A 12,643-nucleotide genomic window follows, 5' to 3' on the forward strand; every position below is an offset into this window, starting at 1 on the left:
CCTGAAGCCTCTCTTTTCGGCTTGCAAATAGCTACCTTCTTATTGAGTTCTTACATGGCCTCTTCTCTGTGTGTTCATTTCCCTGGTATATTTTTCTTTTCTTATAAGTACACTAGTCATAATGGATTAGGGTCCTGCCCTTATGACCTCGTTTAATTGTAATTATCTCTTTAAAGGCCCTGTTTCCAAATACAGTCACATTGGGGTTTAGAAATTCAACATGTAATCTTTTTGGAAAAACAATTCAGTCCATAATATTGTTGTTTTAGTTTCCTTTAATGAGTGCCAGGCTTTTTTCTGAAAGGTAGTTTTGTTGCTTGGGGATCAGCTTAATCTTTTGAGGATTGTTTTTAATTTCGTTAGGGCAATTTTACAGTAGCCTTTACTCTAAATCTGGTTTAGCCCCACTGTTATGGCATGGCCCTTCTAGACTCTCTACTGAATATTGCAATGATCAATAATGAGTCTCTACTCTGGCTGGTCAGAGCTCAAATTTCTCTTAGTGCTTTTAGTTCTGGGAAGTGTTCAGCTTATAGATCCTGGTCATAATTTTCCTGGCTTTGTGGAGTTTCACCATACTAATGTACAGCTTAGAACTTGGCAACAGGCTATAGGGGACCCTTGAGTTATCTGAAGCTCTTTCTCTGCATAAGTCTCACCTGTCTGGAATTCTGCCCCCACAAAGTCGAGCTGTCTCAGCCTACTCAAATTCAGGTTGCTGTATCCTCAGTCCAGCAAGATTTCCAAGCCCTGCGTGGCATTCTCCTCCCTGTCTATGGTCTGTAAAGTGCCTCCATCAAGTTGCTAGGGCAATAACAGGGCTCACCTAATTTCCATTTTTTCGTAGGTCACAGTCCTATATTGAATATCTGGAAACCATTGGTTGTATGTCCCACTTTCTAGTTGCTTACAGTGAGAGGCCATATCCGTTATTGTTGCATATTAAGATCTGTACTGTCTAGACTTTTGATCTGCTTTAAAAAAAACTTTGTTTCAAAAGTATTTTCCTCATCATTAAAAACTATTTAGGAACATCATTTTAAATGGTCGCCTCTTATTCTATTGTATAAGCCTGTATATTTTGACTGAAGAGCAAGGAAGGCCAGGAATGGGTTCAGGTGTGTGCTGGAACTTGGGCTCGGTCTTCAGATTGGCAGATGGAGGGGGAGAAGGAGGCACTGAGCTGGGATAAGTAGGACATTGGAACTCGGGGGCTCTATAAGGACAAAGGGGGTGTCCTCTATGATAAGAGCACTTTCATTCATTCTCTCAAATCATGTCCTGACTTTGCATTTTGTCAAATAATTACTTATACTTGTGAATAGGTGTCCTGCCATCCAAGCTGCTGGATATAAGTGGGAAAAGTGTGGCTGCTGGAGGTCAGACATATTTAGCTTGAGGTTCAGCGTTTTCACTCAATAGTTACGCGGTGTTAGGAAGGTCATGCTACACCTTCACAGCTTCTTTTTGCTCAAGTGTAAGGTAGGGAATGAGCATAATTTGCTCACAGGGTGATCTGCAAGTTGAACTGAGATAATATCTTCAAGTGCACTGGGTATAGTGTCTGTGCTATGGTGGGTTCTCTCTAGTTGGCTGTAGGGTTTATTTATAAAATCAGGTATAAAACACCGGGCTGGGGGCCTCTAGGCCCCCAGAAGTCCCCTAGCCTGATCAATTAATTAACTAGGCTAGAGATTACCAAACAGGGTCCAGAAAGAATGGAACAAAAAACAAATACATTTTGATGGAGCTAGACTCTGGAAAATCTGGAGTGTGGAAGATCAGGAGCAATTAATGTAAATAGGAGGAGGACGAAGCTGGGCCCCATGTAGCATGCAGGAGGATGAGAGTGGCGTGGGGAGAAGGCATGGATAGGGATATAGAGTAGAGAGGCACAGAGCATGGTGCCACCTGATTCCCCAGTTGACTCTGTGTGTCATTTCCTTGTCTCTCTTTGCTCACAGACCAGAAAAGGAGACCAGGCAGATGATCTCCACCAAGGTTATCATCAAATTCATGGTTGTGAAAGTCTGGTGAGTCTGCCAGATAAGGCTTATCTTCATCTGACAGTGGTCAGGCCACTGTATGGGCAGCTGTTTCAGTCCCTCACACATAGCATGGCTGGCCAGCTGTCCAGGCTTCCCAGAGGGCTGCCAGCAGCTGCAACCAGGACAGGCTGTTATGCTAATGAGGATCACCACAGAATAATCTGCGTTCAAGTTACAGCCACGTAGGTGCTGGACCTTTATGAAAGAATTTTTTTTCACTCAATGTGAACAGACAGGCCGGGCTAATAGTTTTTATGAATTAACAAAAATCAAAAGCCCAGAGAGGCTTCAAGAGCAAAATGTTAAAAAGCGCTATGGCGATAATTTATCCTAATCATCTTTGGATAGGTTCCTCGTCCAGGCAGGACCAAGCAGTGCTAAGTGAAGGCTCAATGGTATTCCTGTCTGTTTAGAAATGCAGTCCTGTCAGTGCTGCCATGCACACTTCACATTTGTGCACTGCACAACCTGTTCAACTGTGCATGGCAGCCCTGGACTAGGAACTCCTTTGTCAAGATTGGCCCTTGGGACATTCGAGAAGTTGTGAAGTTGGTCTTTATCAGACTTTCATTTCAATTCCTTTCTCTTTTATTTTCCTCTCCTTTTCTTCCTTTTCTTTTTAAATAGCCAACATGTAAAGTGTGTATCTTGTACTAATCCCTGTGCTAAATACTTTGTATGCATTATTTCATTTGATCCTCACAGGCATCCTGTGATATAAGTGATACTCTCTCACCATGTTACAGACCGGGAGTTCAGGGGCTGCTTGAGCTTAGAGAGTTGATGAGTGGTTGAGGGTGAGCCACCATGCTCTGTTCTTCCCTACTCTATCCCCTGTCCATGCTTTCTCCCAGCACCACTCTCACACTCCTGCTTGCTAGACAGGGCTCAGCTTCATCCTCCTCCTGTTTATATTAATTGCTCCTGATCTTCCACACTCTGGATTTTACAGATTCTAGCTGAATCAAAATGTACTTGATGTGTTCAGGCCCAGCTCTATGGGCAGCCATTTCTGTCCCATTGTTCTTTTCTTCCCCTTGTTCTTTGTTTCATTCTTTTGGGACAGTGTTTGGTAGTCTCTAGCCTGGTTAATTGATGCAAGCACAGTGGGTATGTGCTAGTGGGTTGAGACTACCCCTTTGAGTCTGGCTATGCATTTTCATCTAGACAGAGAGCACACATTATTCTCAATGATTTCTGAGATGGTGGAAATTTCAGGTACCATAGTGGCTGCTGGGAGATCTTTAGATTGAGGAGCTGTTCAGCCTCCTATTCAAAGCACTTCAGCAATGAGGAAAAGAAAAATCACTGCACATATTATGAAATTTGGATTTCAGTCTGGTTTTACTGTATTCTGCTTGTCAGAATTTCTAATTTACCACATTCTGCTTGTTAAAATTTCTGATTCCTGTTTTCTTCATCTTTAAAAAGGGGAGGTGTTTGATATCTATGACCCACATGAGTATTTTAAAGCTAAATCTTTCTTGTGAGAGTGTGTGTAGAATTCATGTGTTCTAGGCATCCTCCATATGAGTCTCAGCTCCTGCACCCCATTGCAACCATTATTTCCATTGCAGGAGGTGTGGGCAGGTGTTAGTGGTGAAGGGTAAACAATGCATGTTCACGTCATCTCATTTGTTTCTTGCTAGTAAAAAAAACTCCAGTTTCATTTTCTTGTTCTCCCTCTTCTTTACTTTATCTGGCCAGTTCTTTCCTGATCTGTTCATCATTTCTGCTGTTCTAGCATCTCTGTGTCTTTTATTACCTCCTTCTGGAAAGCCTATTTCTCCATCCTTGTTGATCTACCTGATTCATCCCGTAAAACTCACCCCGTTTTCGGGTCACATTTTCTTTCTTGCCACTCACTCTGATTCTAGTTCTTATTGTACCAGTTAGTCATTTCCTGTTTGTTCCTACACATGGCCTGACACAGAGCAGGTATTTTATTGAATAGCTGAGGAAATGGGAAGGGAAGATAGTTAATCATTTAATTTGATAAATAAAACAATAGGGGTCAGAGAGATTAAACAATGTGCTCAGAACTCACTGCCAGCTAGGAGAGACTTGTTAAAAGAGGGCATGCTTTCATGTTGCAAGAATGTCTTGAGATAGTCACAGGTGCGTGGCAGCATGGGAAGATTCTAAAGGTTTTTCCAGAATCTACTTGACACATGGCCAAGTACTTGTTTGCTTGGTTGTTCCTTTATTTCCTAATTTATTCAATATTTATTGACCTCATGTGCCATATTATTATATGTGCTAGAAATATGACTAGTGAACAAAACAAAAATCCATGTCTTCATGGAGTTTATATTCTAGTCAGAGACAACTAATAATAAATAAGTAAAGTCAGGGACAACTACTAATAATAAATAACTAATAATAAACCAACTAATAATTTCTTTAATAAAGAGGTCTGATAAGCCCGTTGGGGATTAGCATTATGAAGAGAAATAGATAGCATTAGGGACAGGTGGAGTAGGGGGAACTACATTACCTGGGATGATCAGGGAAACTTTCTTGGAGAAGCTGCATTTGAACAGAGACCTGAATGAAGTAAGGAAGCAGCTATTCATATATGCTCCTGGTTTTAAAAAAATGTTCTAGGCAGAAAGAAGAGTGAGGGCAAAGACTCTGGGGTAGAAGCAGGCTTGAGAACAATAACCACTATATTTTCCCTAATCACAAGATGACTGCAGACCTTCCATTCTGTATTTTGTCCTTTTGCATCATAACTCTTACAAGATAAGCCAAATAATGTTACAAATCCACCTGATTATAGATAGTGGGCATATTCCTGGAACTGTGGACGTGTCCATATGAATTTAATTTTTGTAATTGAATCTTAAGGCCTATGAGGAGCTTGCCATTTTAAGAGCCCCCATGGTTAATCCTTTTATGGGGAGAATAACCAGCCTTAGAGGATGCTTCAGGGTCTTCTCTTTTTAAACCTTACGGTTTTATGTCTCTAGAGAGGCTAAACTTTCATATATTTTCATGAAGGTGGAGATAACACAGAACTAAATACATGTAAATGGCAGCCAGCAGTCAGGCAGGTGAAATTTCACTGGAAGAGATTGAGTTTTTATTCTTTCCTGAAATGTAAGGCTTATCAATCTTCTACCTTCCTTCCCAGCCTGTATTAATGTTATGCAAAGGTGACAAATATTGGCATAAAGAAAATAAAAATGTCTGTTGACTAGGAAAGACAAGACCATCAAGCAGCTGTTTCTAAATCTCTGTTTAAAAGAATAAGGCAACATTTCTTCTCTTAATGTCAGAACTCTCTGCCTTTCTTTATTTTTTTCCTCTCCTCTCCTCCCTCTGTTCCTTCCCTTCTGTCCTTCTTTCTTTCCTTCTTCCCTTCCTTCCTTCTTTCCCTTCCTCCCTTCCTCCTTTCCTCCTTTCCTCCTTTTCCTTTCTCTTCCCCTTCTCTTCTATTCTCTTTCTCTTTCTCATGGAATCTTGCTCTGTCACCAGGCTGGAGTGCAGTGGCATGATCTCAGGTTACTGCAACCTCTGCTTCCCATGTTCAAGCCATTATCCTGCCTCAGCCTCCTGAGTAGCTAGGACTACAGGCATGCACCATCACGCCCAGCTAATTTTTGTGTTTTTATTACAGACAGGGTTTCACCATGTTGGCCAGGAATGGTCTTGATCTCTTGACCTCGTGATCTGCCTGCCTCAGCCTCCCAAAGTGCTGGGATTACAGTTCACATTTACTGTGTAGTGATAGGAACAGGTAAGGATGGTTCAGTTCTAAGCTTTCTTCCACTTTCCTGATATTATCTTGGTTATTATAAACAAATAAGGCATAAAATGAATCATGCCAATTTCATGTGTGCATGTGGGATTTCATATGAGAGTACTCTCGCGAAAAGGCTTGGTTTTGGCATGGTGATATGGTTTTGCTGTGTCCCCACCCAAATATCGTCTTGAATTGTAGTTCCTACAATCCCCACATGTCATGGGAGGGGCCTGGTAATTTAATCATGGGGGTGGTTACCCTCATGCTGTTCTCATGATAGTAAGTTCTCATGAGATGTGACGGTTTTATAAGGTTCTTTTCCTCCTTTCCTCAGCACTTCTCTCTCCTGCTGCCTTGTGAGGAAGGACATGTTTGCTCCCACTTCTGCCATGATTGTAAGTTTCCTGAGGCCTCCCCAGCAATGTGGAACTGTGAGTCAATTAAACCTTTTTCCTTTATAAATTACCCAGTCTTGGGTATTTCTTCACAGCAGCGTGAGAACAGACTAAGACACATGGTGAGTCCATTTAAGAGCACAGCACATGGATGGTGTTGACAACATGGCTCCTCCTTGAGATATTTCTTGTGAATGCATTGTTTGTTTGGGTGCCTAGCTAGTGTGTAACATGACAACTTCATAAGCTGTTTAAACCATTCATTAAAATTTTTTTGGCTACTAAAGCAAAAAGAAGAAAAAAAAGGCAGAGAACAATAAAGTAATATTGAAGGATAGAGTAATATTCTAGCCAGAACACAGAGCCAGCCCTTAAAAAAGCCAATTCAGAAGGTATCAGCCGTTCATAGAACCTTTCAGGCCATCATCACTAAACAGAATCACAGATGCAGCATGGACTCTGTTTGCAGCCTGCTTTGCTCAATGGTTGATGGGGCAGGAAGGCTCTTTTCTTTTGGCCTCTTGTTTTTACCAGTAGTGAGGCAGCAGGAATGCTGTGGCTGAAGATGATTTCCTATGCTGTGCTTGTTTCCCAGCCATATACAGAGGGAACTGTTTTATTATGATTTTGTTGTGTCTTCTGAAACTTGGGAGGCTCAGGCAGTTCCACATTTAGGCAGTAAAGATGTACAGAGTTATAACCCTGAGAGTAACTCCCATCAGCAGGGCCATTTATTTGGTATCTGTAAAGTACTGTCACCCATGAGATCATCACTGTAATTTTGTAGCTATCATCTTCACCTCCATCCTCAGTCTGATGGGGGACAAATGAAGATATGTATGGAATTGCCCATGGCTGAAGTTCTTGGCCTTTCCATCCTCAAACACCTTCTGAGCTCTTTTTGCCTTGAGCTGATGTGGCTCTGATTTGACCCACTCATTTGTTGCTCTTCACATTCAAATTTTGGGTGGAGTTTGTCTATCTTTAACTGGATGGTAAGCTCTTTAGAGATGCCACCCAGGCATTCACCCTATAGATGGATACTTTATAATTGCTCTGGGTCAGGCACAGTTCCTGGGTCTGGCTGCACAGGACTCACATGGCCATGGCAGTGCATGTTACCACTCTAGAGTCCATTTACCCCTGGCAATCTTATATGTGGACATTGCACCTCCAACAGGCCCTGAATCACTGCCAAGATGTTAGTGCTGGCAGGAGCATTGACTCCAACCACTGCTTCTTTGGTCCAGTTGCCTGCAAAGAATGTTTACGTTAATTATACAGATGGAATGAATGGCAAGGATCATGATTCCATTGTGGAGTCAGAGAAAGACACAAAGTCACTTAATTCACTTTTATCCATTTCTTCTCATATCCTCGAGGTGAAGGTCAAGATTTCTCTGTCTCCTCCTTTCCTATTGGATAGTTGGGTAAAGAAGTTCCTCATGTTTTCAACTCTAATAAATAGCTTTTATATTAGAGTTATTTAAGAAGTAAATTAAACAGAACACAACACAGATATTTAAAAGGTTTTTTTTCTTCAGTATGTTATTATTGAACTAAATATCTTGTGAGAGGTTAAAAGTAAAATGATCATTGAGTGGGCCTCATTGCATGTACTTGACCTGTTCTTGGAGGGTTGCATGTTAACTGAATTTTGTAACTCAAGTTCTATTTTAAATTCACCCTGAAGAGTTGTTATTTAAAGCAATCCAGTAAAGAGAATAATCACCAGACCCCTGCTGAATATTAGGGTTGGCGGGGGCAGTGGATTTTTTTTTTTTTTTAAAGGAGGGTGGGAACATGACTCTTATGGCCACCCTGATTTTATCCCCAGGCTGGTGGCGCCTGGGAAAGTTTAATTTTTTTTTTTCCAAAGGAAGTTTGGGAATAGTGAAAGATGAGAAAGTGGATTGAAAGTCCTGTAGGGAGTGGACAATGGCTGCATTTTTCTCCATTGTATGAAATGGACTCCCCCCTGGAAGGGATTTGATGAAATGGCCTCAGTTCATTGTGAAATGGCTGGAGGAGAGTGGGGACATGCCCTGCTCTCACAGTACCTAATCATTGGACAGAGTGTCATTTCCAGGATCCCAGTATGCAACATTGTAGGGAAAAGGGGATTTCCATTCTTAGGGGGAGAGGTTCCCAGGATGTGTTTGGAGAAAAGGCAAGATCACTTGTTGGAATATCTGGATTGCCACAGAAATCCTACAATTTGCATTTATCAAGACATTTTGTGGGTTGTTATCTTGAGAAGAAACACAGAGAAACTTGGTTACAAACTCAACATTCCACAAGGAAATGGAATTTTCACTGCTCTTTTCTGACATAAAAAGGTCATCTTGTTGTTTATCTACAAAGCCAGGGGAGCCTGAGCTGGTGAGTATTTTGCATTTGGAAACACTGGCCCAAATTCAAAGAAGCCTGATGCGCTCTCTCTCCTTCCTGCCCTGTTTTTATTTAAAGAAGTTGGCTTCATGAATCATTGGATGAAAGCTTGGAATACAGCTCCTTATGTTTCAGAAGATGAGGGCCTTGGTCCAAAGGAGAAACCCAAAGTCAAGGACACCCCAAAACTCCTAAGAATGTTGATAGTAAGAATAGAGCTGCTATAATGCTCCTTGTCTCTGGGCTACAGGATACATAGACTCTCTTGTACTCAATGAAATCACCAAAAACTTTTGGCAAGATGGGAATCTTAGACGCGTTCTGAAGTTTCCTGCAAAACCTCAGAATAGTTACCCTCTGAGCAGGGTGGTGACATAACAAATATGGCCCAGTGAAAAATGAAAATTTGGAGCTCCTTGTTCAAAGAGCAAGAAAAAAAGCACAAAGTTATTAAAATATAAGTTTTTCCTCTAAAAATATTTTATTACTTATATAATGTACTTATAATTTTTATACTATTATTTGTATATTATTATTATAGTGATAGTGATACATGAGTAACAAAAATATTTTTGATGTCATACTTATATAATACAATAAAAAAAGTAATTTAATTTGACATCTTATTGACAATAAGATTTTTCTGGCTCTCTTTTTCTGCAAATTATTAGGTTATCAAAATTTATCAAACTTTTATCAATTTCATCTTCAACTGATACAAAATTGAAAATGACGTGTTGCTCTTTGCCAAGATTACAATTAATTTTTGACAATTTTTAATTTTCAGAAGCATATTTCTGCTAATGCAACTGTTACTGGAATTGTGTAGCAGAATCTTATTGGCTGTAGCAGGATTTGGATACATTTCTGAGAAATTATTTTGAAAAAAGGCTTTAGGGTCTGGGCATGGTGGCTCATGCCTGTAATCCCAGCATTTTGGGAGGCTGAGGTGGGTGGATCACTTGAGGCCAGGAGTTTGAAACCTGCCTGGCTAACATGGCGAAACCCCATCTCTACTAAAAATACAAAAATTAGCTGGGCGTGGTGGCATACACCTGTTATTCTAGCTACTGGGTGTGGAGGGGAGCTGAGGCATGAGAATTGTGTGAATCTAGGAGGCAGAAGTTGCAGTGAGTGGAGATTGCGCCCTGTACTTCAGCCTGCGTGACGGAGTGAGACGAAGTCTCAAAAAAAGGTCTTCAGTATATACCTAAAACTGTTGATTCTTGTCAAACAATTTTTCTAAAAAGATTTAACTCTTTGTACTAATCTGTTTTGTGTAAGTTTGGATTTAATTATAAATGTAAATATATATATAGTGGCATTTTTATATTTTCTCAGGCATTTTCTGTAACTTGTAGAGAGCCTATAAGCAACTGAAAGTAACTTTACAATTTGTATATACAGTTAACACTTGAACAACACAGGTTTGAACTGTGTGGGTCCACTAACACACGTTTTCTTTTTTTTTTTTTCAATAAAAGTACACTGAATGTGCCTGCCTTTTCTGCCTTCATGTCCACCTTCTCCACCTCTGCCACCCCTGAGATAGCAAGACCAACTCTTCCTCTTCCTCAATGAGAAGACAATGAGGATAAAGACCTTTATGATGATCCGCTTCTACTTAATGAATAGTAAATATATTTCCTCTTCCCTATGATTTATGTATTTTTTAATTATTATTTATTTACTTTTTTTGAGATGGAGTCTGGCTCTCTAGCCCAGGCTGGAGTGCAGTGGCACAATCTCAGCTCACTGCAACCTCTGCCTCCCGGGTCCCTGTTCAAGCAATTCTCCTGCCTCAGCCTCCTGAGTAGCTGGGATTACAGGCACGTACCACCATGCCCAGCTAATTTTTGTATTTTTAGTAGAGATAGGGTTTCACCATGTTGGCCAAGCTGGTCTTGAACTGCTGAATTTGTGATCTGCCTGCCTCAGCCTCCTAAAGTGCTGGGATTACAGGCGTGAGCCACAGCGCCTGGCCCTGCCTCTTCCCTATGATTTTTAAAATAACATTTTCTCTTCTCTAGCTTTATTGTAAGAATACAGTGTGTAATACATATAACATGCAAAATACATGTTAATAGACCATGCATGTTATCAGTAAGGCTTCCAGTCAACCGTAGGCTATGTAAAGTTTTGGAGAATTCTAAAGTTATATGCAGATTTTTGACTGTATATGGTGGGGTGGCATTCCTACCCCCACATTGTTCAAGGGTCAACTGTAATTCAAAATTCCTGTTTATATAGCCTATTGTGTTTCTTCAGTACGAGGAAAATTTAATCCAAAAATTATTTCTTCTTAATAGTTGGTTCATTGAAGTTTTATATGAAAATGGCATTCTTATCTGTTGTGACAATTTCAAAATTTAATTTCTAATTCAAAGCCTGTGAATATTTGCTTTGTAATATTGCAGGAGTTATCAAAACTGGAGATTCTAAACTCTAAAACATTCTAATAACTCTTGGATATACTTTATTGCAATGTTCATGTATACATTTTTATTTTGTAATGATTTACTAACAAATTATATTGCCTGAGCACCAGCAAGTTCTGTCCTGGAACTGAAGATAGAGAGTTAATATTTATGGGGATATCACAGGGATGGGCTCCAAGGACTGATGGGCAAGCTGTCTTCCCGTTGCTGTGATCATTGCTGCTGCTTTGCTGCTATTGCTGCCACTGCCATTACCCACCTGGGCTCAAGTCCCATCCCTAGTTGTCCCCTGAGGACCCCATGGCAGGCTGGACTGCCTCTGGTATGCCAGTTCAGTTGCTTGGCATGCACACAGCCCCTTGCATGCAGTGCCCCAACGCCTGTGCCTGCATGTGTTGCTGCCTGTTATATCCTGCTCTGCTCACACACGTGCTCTGTTGTCTCATCAGACTTCACTTGTAAAACTCATGTCCAAAGATAAAATGATTAAGAATTTCAAGACGGTACCAGGAGATCATTAAACCAAGTACAGGGCCCCTTCTGAGAGTGATTCTGGGTGTGACTCACACGCAAAGGCCATGTGCTCATGAAGTCGGTCCCATCTTGAGATACAGAATATGGCAAGTTAAAGGGATACAAGTTACTTACCACATGCAGCCTACCTTAGTTTTGGTAAAGCACCTACATTTCCAGGAAGTTCACCCTCATATCTAACCCTGACCTCAAATTTATCCTTTCTTCAAAGATTTTACTATTTATATTTATTAATATGTATAGCCCCTCAACTAATTTATCAAAGTTCACGTAATAAGCACAGGCTCACCTGAGCAAAGACTAGCACCGGTTCTTTTATCTTGGGACACTGATTTCTGATATTCCTGGCTTTCTTTATAGACCATGAGATTTCAGAACTAGAAGGGGCTTCATTGTTTACCCAATCCAGTGGGAGACTGGCCTGGCTGGTTATCTGAATATCATGGAGGCTTATAAAATAATTATATTTCCTATTCATCATACCCCTAGAGATTCAGATTCAGAAGATCTGGGATGAAGCCCAGGAATCTACACTTTAACAAACAGCTGGGGATTCTGGTGGACAGCCTGGTTGGGGAATGCCTCGTGATTTTCCCGGTTAGGAATTTGTTTGAGTCTCTATAGTCTTGTTTCCTTCTCTGTCCAAGTCCAATGCTCATCTCTCTTTCCCCGCTCTGTCTTGGCTTTATCTGATTCAGCAGTCCACGTCCCATCTGTTGTGCTTTCCCCTCCTCAGCCCATGGTTATAAAATGGAAGAGGCCACTCTCTCTGGTTACTCCTTTTATATGAAACCCTTCTGTAGCTCTGTGTAGCTTTCAACCAATGGAACAAGGAAGGTACTTGATTGCCAGGTCCTTGATAAGCTGGCACCATCCAATGAAGCAGGTTGTGTGAGTGCGTGCATGTGTGGGTGTATCTATGTATGAATGGGCTAGGCAGTAATAATGGTGGATGAAATATGTCACAATGGACTCTAAGTGCTAGGGTACTTCAGACTGGAAATACCAAACCTGTTGAGGGATTGGATCAAAGCCGAAAACTAATGAATGGTCCAGAAAAGTCATCATGGATTAGCTCGTCGAATTTGT

The 12,643-nt window shown here is 40.9% G+C and overlaps 1 long non-coding RNA gene across 1 annotated transcript; it reads left to right on the top strand.

Annotated features, from left to right (window-relative positions):
- Positions 1 to 5,670: 5,670 nt before the first annotated feature.
- LOC129048352 (uncharacterized) lies at positions 5,671 to 11,554 on the top strand. Its single transcript, XR_008510624.2, has 3 exons — positions 5,671 to 5,790; positions 6,131 to 6,191; positions 10,067 to 11,554. It is a non-coding gene; the product is annotated as an uncharacterized LOC129048352 (long non-coding RNA).
- Positions 11,555 to 12,643: the final 1,089 nt, after the last annotated feature.

Source organism: Pongo abelii, chromosome 8, assembly GCF_028885655.2.
Source record: "Pongo abelii isolate AG06213 chromosome 8, NHGRI_mPonAbe1-v2.0_pri, whole genome shotgun sequence".
In the NCBI taxonomy this organism is placed as follows: domain Eukaryota; kingdom Metazoa; phylum Chordata; class Mammalia; order Primates; family Hominidae; genus Pongo; species Pongo abelii.